The following is an 11,871-nucleotide window of genomic DNA, read 5'->3' on the forward strand; positions in this document are numbered from 1 at the left end:
TGTGTTTTGCTGACTATCTGTATAATAATTGAATAGTGACGCCAACAGTCTGCTCAACCCTTTGTCGGAGATGTGTTCTTACAGCAAGGAAAAAAAACTTTTATAAAACAGCTGTGTGCTCTCCTTAGGTTTTTCAGGATTTTAATGAATGAATCATAAAAAAACAAAACATTGAAAATTTTGAAAAAAAAAATGTATGTATGTATTATAATATAATATTTTTTTTTTCCCCTGTTTAATTTCTCATTATCAGGGCTGTGGAGTCTGAGTCGGAGCTCAATTTGGTGGAGTCGGTATAAAATGCACTGACTCCGAGTCCTAAAATATATAATATAAAGTGCAATGCAGAATGTGCTGAATATTTTACTAAATAATAACATTTAGTATATTGCTTATATTTAAGTGAAAAATGTATTGTAGTACAATGTGAACATTAGACATTTAATTATTTTTATGATACAATAATCAATATATTTGGATAGAACATAAAATATACTTATTAGAATACAACTCTAGAACACAAAAAACTAATAAATTGTAAATATGTAAAATATATATATATATATAATTATACACACACGATACACTATGTAATATAGAGTAGATTACATATATATTACATATTTACAATTTATTACAGTTTTTTTGTGTTCTAAAGTTGTATCCAATAAATATATTTTATGTTCTATCCAAATATATTGATTATAGTATCATAAAAATTATTAAATGTCTGATGTTCACATACACATATTCATGTACTACAATAAATTTTTCACCTAACTATAAGCGGTCTGAGTCTGAGCCGGTGCAAGAGAAATAGAGGAGTCCTGAGAGTCCTGAGTCACATGCTGCGATATCCGGCCCGATTATTGCTAGCATGACACCCGCCCCCATCGTTTGTGTGCGATGGGCATATCGCTGCCTGTCACGCACAAAATCGCGCACCCCCGTCACACATACTTACCTGTCCTTTGACGTCGCTGTGACCGGCGAACCGCCTCCTTTCTAAGGGGGCGGTCCGTTTGGCGTCACAGTGACGTCACTAAGCGGCCGCCCAATGTAAGCAGAGGGGCGGAGATGAGTGGGACGTAACATCTCGCCCACCTCCTTCCTTCCGCATTGTGGCCGGAGGCAGGTAAGATGATTCTCGTTCCTGCGGCGTCACACGTAGCGATGTGTGCTGCCGCAGGGACGAGGATCAACTTCGCCCCAGCGACAGCAGCGATAACTGGCAGCGGACCCCCATATCAACGAGGAGCGATTTTGGACGTTTTTGCAACGATCCAAAATCGCTCCAAGGAGTCACACATCGCTACAGCGGCCGGATGTGCGTCACAAAATCCGTTACTCCAACTAGATTGCTGTAGCGAAATTGTAGCGTGTAAAGCCCGCTTGAGTCTGAGTCTGAGCCGGTGCAAGAGAAATTGAGGCGTCGGAGTCGAAGGTTTGGCTTACCGACTCCACAGCCCTGCTCATTATTACACATCACTAAATTTATGGACATTGGTCACTTTATTTCTTTGCCTATGGACTGGATCGGTTGTTACCATCTGGTGTGCAATTCATGTCAATATCCACTTTAAAAATTCAATTACTTTAGATATAATATTGGTGACTTATTCTACACTTATTTCTCCTGCTTTCTAATCTACTATAAAATAACCCCTGTGGCACTATTTTTCTGAGGCCCATTATATTTTACTTCCTTGTCGATGGAGATTTGTTTTTCTCATGGGGTGAGCTGATATTTTTTTTTTTTCCCACAGTTTGGGGTAAATTGATGATTTTTCACGTTTTTGTTATTTTAGGTACAGCGACCTTGAAATTACAGGCTTTTATTTTCCCATGGAGTTTCAGGGGTTTATTTTATTTTTAGTAGACCATAATTTTATGGATGTGGCAATACAAAAGGTGTGGGGTTTTTTTTTTTTTTTGTTTATTCGCCACATCTGTAAAAGTATGGTCTATCTAGAAATAAAATAAAGCCCCAACTCCATGAAAACAAAAAATAACCCCACACATTTTGTAAGTTTCTGTGAGGACGTTTTTGCGATTTAATCTGAGAAGCAGCCCAAGTGGCTGTTGTGCCCATTGTGATTCTTTTGGGATAAATCTGATATACAGCAGAAGGGGATCCAGTTAAAATATAGCATTTTATTGTATATGTACTAAAAGAGCACACATGCATATTAAAATTACTAAGTACAATTGTGATGCCCTAATATCTAATGTTCAACATATAAGCAAAATAATTGAAGGGCAAGTGTTAAACCATAGAGGTTAAAAAAAAAATAAAAATGCTTAGATCTGTCCCCTAGCCTGTAGGCTGAGCATCGCAGTACGTGGAGCCACTGGGAAGAAGGATGAATTGAAGGAGATATATTCAACGACCTGGCTGTGCCCTCTGTGATTGCTCCCAAATGTGGGATTAGACTAATTGTCCCCCAAAATTTTAAAAATATCCCTCCCGATGCATTTCTGTCTCAGTGATGAAAAGTCATCAGGGGAGTTTACATTCAAGGGGAAAGTTCATAATCATCTACAAGTATGCCAAACATCACAAAGACAAGATGATTCAAACATGGTGTTTTCTGGTGCTGAAGTGGTGCTGCACCACCCAAATCGTAATGGGGATAATATAGTAAAGCATGTCAGTTCCAATTACTTGGCGTCTCCCATCATATCCTGGGTGTGACGTAACAATTCCAACCAATCCAATGTGCTGTCTTAACAATTGGCATAAAGCTATTCAGTCCCAGTGCGGTGTGAGGTCGGGTTGGGCTGCAGTTATCAGCTAAGCCACCCTTGCAATGGTGTAAAGGAGAGCCAGTTATGCTCTACATGAGTTATAGTACGTGAGGTCACTAAGCGCAATGTATAAGGGTAACCAAGTATATAGATTCATATATTTCATCAGAGCATTAGGTGTGGCAGAGCTGACTTGTACCCCGCATAATCTAATGGGTGGAGTAGCCGCGTAATCACTATGGGTGGGCTGTCATGTCATCCACATCACCATTATACCTGGTGTTTGTGTGTCATCCGGTAGACACTTTCATCGTTCCCTTGCTGGGTGTGCCAGCATATACTATATATCAAATATAGCCGGTACAATCACATAGTCCGCATAGCAGGCAGGGTGTTACTGTACCATATTAGGGGCGGCAGTATTTAAATTAAAAAGGGAAGGACATTATCTAAAGATCGTCCACGTGCTAAGTGGGTGGGTGTACTCTCATATACACAGCCAATTCCACTCTCATATATACCTGGCAAAGTTGAAAATCCCCCAAACAGGTGCCATTCCTTACCCATTCATAATTCAATCATGATAAGTCCCAATGTATCTAGTATATCCTATGAAACTATAGGTGCAGTATAGCGATCAGAGCAATAAAAGTTAATGTTCCATATAGGGACCAAGTAAAAAAGTTAAACGTAAAAAGAACATTGTAAAAATATTTAAAAACAGAAAAATACCAATAAATGCATATAGTTATGTAAAAAATATACAAAAAAAATACACATTTTGTATTGCCACGGTAGAACAACCCAATATACAACACTGTCACACTACTTAAGCTCTTCAGTGAACACCGTAAAAATAAACATCGAAAAAAACTTTTTTTTTTTTCTATAAAATTTGCTTTTATGGTGTAAAAGCAGCAAAATGTAAAAATAAATGTGGAATCGCTGTAATCATACTGACTCAAAGAATAAAGCAGTTTTAGCACTTTTATGGCAAGGAGAATAGTGTAAAAAAAAAAAAAAGAATTCCTGAGTTGTTCTTTCTTCTTGATTCTTCCTCACAAACAGCAGACTATTAGAAAGCGATAAAAAAATATTATGTAGCCCAAAATGATATCAATAAATTTCCAACTAGTCCTGCAAAAAAACCAAGCCCTCACGTTACGGTCAGCAGAAAAAATAAAAAAAAACAAAAACTATAGCCTTCAAAATACGGTGATGCCAAAAACCTTTTTATTTTGTAAAAATTTATCTAGTTGCCAAACCTAAAAAAGATATATAATTAAAAAAAAAATCTGGTTTTGCTGTAATTGAACTGACCTGACTAATAAAGCTGCCTAATTATCAAAAGCTGAACATTGTAAAAAAAAAAAAAAAACAGAGCCAATTCCTCAACTATTGTTTATTTATTCTGCCTCCCAGAGATCGCAGTACGATGCTGCTCACATTTATCCTGCGCTCTACGCTGAGGACTTACACCAAGGATTACGTGTAAATCTCTGAAAATATTCAGGTAAAATTCCCAACGGAAAATTCACTGTAATGAGACAGAATGAGTCACCTTGAACTCCCGTCTACACTGTTGTCTGGCGGTGTCCATCTTTTTATGTTTTTGTCTGTGTTTTTTTTTTTTTTTTTTTTTTTTTAAAGTGTCCACAAAAGTGCTAGTCAACAACAGTTTTGTGCACATTTCGACGGATACCTCTGAACAGAGGCACTTCTGAAACTGAGTCTGGAGTAAATCTTCTGCCTCACTAGTGAATGGATCTGATGGGGGTTTCACATGAATCATGTATTTTGGAGATGTAAATGGAAACCCTAAAGTAATTGCTCAGGAAAGGATAAGTGTGAACTGATCAAAAATGTTCTGTACCCAAATTACCACCAATACCATTCAACTCAACCTGCAAAAAAACATTCCAACTCAGGTCTGTCATCTGTTAACAGAAATACTTCCACAAAGGCTCTGGAAAAGCTCTATGGCTCCCCCTCAAAAAAGAAATCCAGCAACATCTGCACTTCAAAATCTAAATGTTTACCCAGAAGCATGAGCTCCGCACAATGTACTGGCACTACAAGGTCTATTTTGTAATTTTTAATTCTGCAACATTCACTGTGTTTGGCTTCACAGCTTTTTTTCCAGAGACAAAATCCATAGATAATTTCCCAGAGGGGTGTAATTTCTAATATGTGGTTACTTGAGGAGGTTTCTGTTTTTCTGGCACTTAGGCGCTCTGCTATTGGAGTCTGCAAGCTATTCTACAAAAATCTGTGCTTCAAAAGTCAAACATTACTCCTTTCCTCCTATGTGGCCAAATAATACTGTGCAGTCACTTGTAGGTACTGCCTCATTCAGGAGAAATTGTGTAAGACATTATGGGACCTTTTTTGTTACCTTTTTCTTTTGTGAAAATTTGAATTCTAGGGCTAAAACAACATTTTAGTGGTAAAAGTGTAATTATTTTGTCTTCACCCCCTTGACAGTATAAAATTGTGAGACACATCTATGGTCTCAATATGCTCACTGCACCCCTAGATTAATTCATTGAGGGTTAAGGGAAATCTCTGCTTTCCTGGCATGTCAGGGGCTCTGCCAATATGACATGGCACCCCTAAACCATTCCAACTAAATTTGCACTCCAAAATGGCGCTCCTTCACTTCTTCACTTTGTACTGTGCCTCAAAAGTAGTATTCGATCACATATGGGGTTTTTGGCAAACTCCGGAAACATTGTGTTACAAATTGTATGGTACATTTTCTACTGTTACCCTTTTTGAAAATTAAAATTTTTTGGGGCCAAAACAATATTTTAGTGGAAAAAATGTCATTTTTTTTTTATATTCAAAGCCCAATGTTAGGCCTGTTTCACACGTCAGTGAAAAACACAGACGTTTTTCACTGATGTGTAAAAACCGCGTATGTGCCTCCGTGTGCCGTGATTCACAGCACACATGGGTTGTCCATGTGCAATCCGTGATACGTGATCCATACTCCGTGATTGCACATGGACATATACTCACCTGTCCCCGTTCCTGCTATCCATGGTGCTGAAGTGTCCAGTTCTGCTGCATCCGGCCGCCGCTGTCTCTCCCCTCTGCAGCTTCTTCCGGGTCGGCTTTGGCTGCATAAATGAATATTCATGAGCCGGCCAGGAAGCTGCAGAGAGCACAGGCAGCACAGAGCGTTGCTGGACAAGGTGAGTTGAAAATATTTTTTATTTTCAATGTACATGTTTTTCTGGCAAGTGTTTCACGGATCACACAGTGTGGTCCATGGGACATCAGTGATGCCAGAAAAAAAACGGACATGTCTCCGTGCGGCAATCACGGACACGCGTGTACGCCACACGGAGACATGGTCAGTGAAAAATCACTGATGTGTGTACAGTAATTCTGGTAGATATATACAAAAAAAAAAAAGCACATACGTACCAGAATCACTGATGTCTGAAACAGGCATTTTATAATTCCATGAAACACCTGGTGGTTAAAAATGCTCACTACACACTTTGAAAAGTGTAGTTTCCAGAATGGGTTCATGCTAAGGCAATGGGGAATGGAGTCAGTCACTGAACCCAAATGTACATTGCAAAAAAAAAAGAAACTGACAATCACCTCCAGCAAAATGAAATAAATCTACAGGTTGTTTTGACTATTGCTATAGCACGCAAACAAGTACGAGCGTACTCAGAGTGTGAGAAGATATAGGAGAACACTGACTACATGGCTTGGGCACTGCATCACTGCCATACAGACTACACTTTACATTTCATGCACTACATCACTGTTATACTATAATAATGATATTTATTCATTTATATAGCGCTATTAATTCCACAGCGCTTTTCATACATCAGTAACACTGTCCCCATTGGGGCTCACAATCTAGAGTCCCTATCTGTATGTCTTTGTAGTGTGGGAAAAAAAACGGAGGAAACCCACGCAAACACGGGGAGAACATACAAACTGCTTGCACATGTTGTCCTTGGTGGGATTTGAACCCAGGACCCAGCGCTGCAAGACTGCAGTGCTAACCACTGAGCCACCATGCCACCCGATGCATCACTGTTATACAGACTACACTTTACATTTCATGTACTTTAGGCACTGTTTGATCAAGTTGTGTGACCCCCATCTACCAGCCTCTGGGCATTCCTGCGGATGGGAAGCTTCATTATCAGACTCCTGAGCCTACAAAGTAAAGGATAGGTAAAGGCTCAGTCTCACACAACGACTTACCAGCGATCCCGAAAACGATGCGACCTGATAGGGATCGCAGGTAAGTCGCTGGGAGGTCGCAGGTGAGATGTCACACAGTCAGATCTTACCAGCGATGCAGGAACGATACAGGTCGCAGTAGCGACCTGTATAACGATCTCAGCAGTCACTGTGACCCTGTCACACAGTGTCAAACACAGCGATGTGTCCTGCCCAGCAGGACATCGCCTTTCAAGAAAATGGCCTGGACTATTCAGCAACGACTAGAGATCTCACAGCAGGGGCCTGATCGCTGGTAGATGTCACACATAACGAGATCACTAATGGGATCGCTACTGCGTCACAGAAACCGCGACTCAGCTGCAATCTCGTTATGTGTGACGGTACCTTAATTCTACACTCATTTCACCTGCTTTCTAAAGTAATTGAATTTTTAAAGTGGATATTGACTTGAATTTTACATCAGATGTGTAAATTTAGTGATGTCTCAGCTGCGATCTCGCTAGATAAAATAGAGAGCAGTGTACATTGAAGGTTTCCCATACTCCTTGGCTGGCTGCATGTGGTTGTATTTGTTTGTAAACTAGTGCAGTCACCTGTACGTACACTTCATTTTGCTTTGTTGCAATGGTCGATAATTATATGACGAAACCTGTCACCCTCGGCCCCACTGACACCTTTGTGGTGAAGTCCTGTCAATGATACCATGTGGCGGATGTTTATAGAAAGACTAGAAGGTGGCCCGATTCTACGCATCGGGTATTCTAGAATTTACGTATTGTGTAGTTAATGCATGATTTTTGTTATATATATATATAGATGTTGTTGTCTGTAGTTACCAAGTGTTTGTGTAGGGGCTGTACATGTTCTGGGTGTTGTCTGGGTGTGGCGGGGGGGGTGAGAGCGGTGTTGTTTGTGTGTTGCGTGTGTTGCGTTATTTGTGGAGCGCTGTGTGTCTGTATCGTTCTGTGTGTGTGGTGCTGTGTGTGTTGCGCGGTTTGTGTGGGTGTGGGGTGTGTGTGTGTTTTGGGGGTAGGTATGTTTTGTGCAGTGTGTGTGTTGTGCGGTATGTGCGTATATTTGTGTGTGCCGCGGTGTTTGTGTGTTGGGTGTTGTGTGTGTGCGGCGTTGTCTGTGTGTGTGTGGGTGTCTGTGTAGGACAGTGTTTGTGGTTCCCAGTGTGTGTGTGGTGTGTTGTGCAGTGCGTGTGTGGCAGTGTGTGTGTGTGTGTTCTGGGGGGAGGTGTGCACCCCCCATTGTGCTCCATCCCCCATGCTGCGCACCCCCCATCGTGCTCCATCCCCCATGCTGCGCACCCCCCCATCGTGCTCCATCCCCACTCCCCATTGTGCTCCATCCCCCATGCTGCGTACTCCCCATCGTGCTCCATCCCCCATGCTGCGCATTCCCCATCGTGCTCCATCCCCCATGCTGCGCATTCCCAAACGTGCTCCATCCCCCATGCTGCGCACTCCCCATAGTGCTCCATCCCCCATGCTGCGCACTCCCCATCGTGCTCTATCCCCCATGCTGCGCACTCCCAAACGTGCTCCATCCCCCATGCTGCGCACTCCCCATCGTGCTCCATCCCCCATGCTGCGCACTCCCCATTGTGCTCCATCCCCCATGCTGCGCATTCCCCATCGTGCTCCATCCCCCATGCTGCGCACTCCCAAACGTGCTCCATCCCCCATGCTGCACACTCCCCATCGTGCTCCATCCCCCATGCTGCGCACCCCCCATCGTGCTCCATCCCCCATGCTGCGCACCCCCCATCGTGTGCCATCCCCCATGCTGCGCACTCCCCATCGTGCTCCATCCCCCATGCTGCGCAGTCCCAAAGGTGCTCTATCCCCCATGCTGCGCAGTCCCAAAGGTGCTCTATCCCCAATGCTGCGCACTCCCAAACGTGCTCCATCACCCATGCTGCGCACTCCCCATCGTGCTCCATCCCCCATGCTGCGCACCCCCATCGTGCTCCATCCCCCATGCTGCGCATCCCCCATCGTGCTCCATCCCCCATGCTGCGCACTCCCCATCGTGCTCCATCCCCCATGCTGCGCACTCCCCATCGTGCTCCATCCCCCATGCTGCGCACCCCCCATCGTGCTCCACAGTCACACATCAGACAGTATACACGCAGACATCTGATCGCATACACTCACACACACACACCCCACTTCTCCCTGTGCCCACCGGTGGGCGGTCCCAGCAGCTGTGCTGCACACCGTGCTCCTCTGTCGACAGTCACAGATCCGATCGCATACTCACACACACACACACACTCACACATCAGAACACACTCACACACATCCGATCGCATACACTCACACACACCCGATCGCATACACTCACACACACACACACACTCACACATCAGAACACACTCACACACATCCGATCGCATACACTCACACACACACACACACACACTGACGATATCGCACATACGCGCTCACACAATCACAACATCCGGAGATACCACATGCTTCCGGCCATGTGATCCTCCGGCACGTCCTGGAAGGTCACTGCACGCACAGTATCGCCGCCGAGAAGCAAGCGATATCACGGGATGTTGTGAGTGTGTGGATGCGATCTGATGTGTGTGTGAGAGTGAGTGTGATCTGATGTGTGTGTGTGTGTGTGTGTGTGTGTCTGTTCTTATGTGTGTGCGTGTGTGTGTGTTCCGCCGCTGCAGGACCTTGATGCGCTCACCTCGGGGCGAGAGGCCATTCTGTGGGGGGGCGGAGCCTGAGCGAGCGACCAATCCGTGCGGGGGGCGGAGCCAAGGCAAGCGGCCAATCCGTGCGGGGGGAGGAGCCGAGGCGAGCGGCCAATCCGTGAGGCCGAGCGGCCAATCCGTGCGGGGGGGCGGGGCCATGGCGAGCCCAGCGGCCAATCTGCTGTTTGTCACCGGAAGGACATGGCTAATCCGTGCGGGGGGGGGGGGGGGGGGGGGGGCGGAGCCGAGGCGAGGCGAGCGGCCAATCCATGCGGGGGGGGGAGCCGAGGCGAGCGGCCAATCCGTGGGGGGGGCGGGGCCATGGCGAGCCCAGCGGCCAATCCGCTGATTGTCACTGTAAGGACATGTTACCGTAAGGACACAATTTTGGAGCAAAAAGGAATAACGTTTGGAACACCATTCTAAGTCCGAACTGGGTGCAAAAACCTAAAAAAACATCACTATGGGGAGATAAGGTATGCACACCAGTGACTATGTAAGGGGAATACATGAAATAGCAGAAACTGCTGTGTGAATACTGACTTGAAAAATCCAATAGCTATATGTAAGAGTGAAAATGTGAAAAATGGAATCTGCATTACTGCCATGAACATATGAATCAAGAGAAATATAGCTACTGAATTGATCAATGCAATAGAGCCCCAACACTACGCCAAAGTATTTCTCTACGTTGGGGTCCCTAGCTTGTGTGTGTCCTCTCATGCAGTTAAAAAACTTACCGTGTATGGGAAGCTGAGACCCAGGCTATTTATGCGTATCATGTGGATTGGCAATAGGTGTGGTTGGGGAGGGTTCACAAACGAAAAACTACTAACAATAAGGAATAACGTTTGGAACACCATTTTAAGTCCGAACTGGGTGCAAAAACCGAGCGGCCAATCCATGCGGGGGGGGGAGCCGAGGCGAGCGGCCAATCCATGGGGGGGGCCATGGCGAGCCCAGCGGCCAATCCGCTGTTTGTCACTGTAAGGACATGTTACCGTAAGGACACAATTTTGGAGCAAGACAGACAGACAGACAGAATAAGGCAATTATATATATAGATACTGTTGTCTTGGCGACAACTGAATTCAATCTCTCTAGTAGCTGGAGACTAACTGGTAGCAGCGTTTGTCTTGAGTCGTCCACTGATCAGCAGCTGGTCATATTGGGAGGCTGTGAAGTCAGGGGGGCCCTAGAGGTGCCCCTCCGCTAGAACACCCATTGCCTTTACAGGACAACTAAGGCTATGTGCGCACTAGAAATGTGAAGTTTCTCAAGAAAATTTCTTGAGAAACTTCTGCCAGTGAAAGATTTCCGGACCTGCGGAAAAAATCCGCACCAAATCCGCATGCGGATTTGCCGCGGATTTGCCGCGGATTTACCGCAGGTTTGTCCCTGCAATAAATAATAAAGATAATCGATAGACAGATAATGGATAGAGGGAAAGATGGATAGATGAATAGATGAATAGATAGATAGAGGGATAGATAGATAGATAGATGAATAGATGAATAGATAGATAGATAGAGGGATAGATGGATAGATAGATAGAGGGATAGATGGATAGATAGATAGATAGAGGGATAGATAGATAGAGGGATAGATAGATAGATAGATAGATAGATGAGAAAAACCTATATAATGTTCCACCTCCCTGCATTTTCTAAGCTGGCACCCTTTAGTGACTTTCATGTGGCACTAAAGGGTGCTTAGCCTTGTATTTAGCCATAAAATAAATAAATAATTAAAAAAAAACGACGTGAGGTCCCCCCATTTTTTGTAGCCAGCTAGGGTAAAGCAGACGGCTGCAGCCTGCAGACCACCGCTGGCAGCTTCACCTTGGCTGATAATCCAAAACAGTGGGCACCCCACGCTGTTATTTTAAATTATATAAATAATTTAAAACAAAAAACGTGCGGTCCCCCCCATATTGGATCACCAGCCAAGGTAAAGCGGACAGCTGGGGTCTGATATTCTCAGACTAGGGAGGTCCACTGTTATTGGACACTCCCCAGCCTAAAAATAGCAGGCCGCAGCCGCCCCAGAAGTGGCGCATCCATTAGACGTGCCAATCCTGGCGCTTCGCCCCAGCTCATCCCGCGCCCTGGTGCGTTGGCAAACGGGGTAATATATGGGGTTGATGCCAGATGTGTAATGTCACCTGGCATCAAGCCCTGGGG

The sequence above is a fragment of the Anomaloglossus baeobatrachus genome, chromosome 1, assembly GCF_048569485.1.
Source record: "Anomaloglossus baeobatrachus isolate aAnoBae1 chromosome 1, aAnoBae1.hap1, whole genome shotgun sequence".
In the NCBI taxonomy this organism is placed as follows: domain Eukaryota; kingdom Metazoa; phylum Chordata; class Amphibia; order Anura; family Aromobatidae; genus Anomaloglossus; species Anomaloglossus baeobatrachus.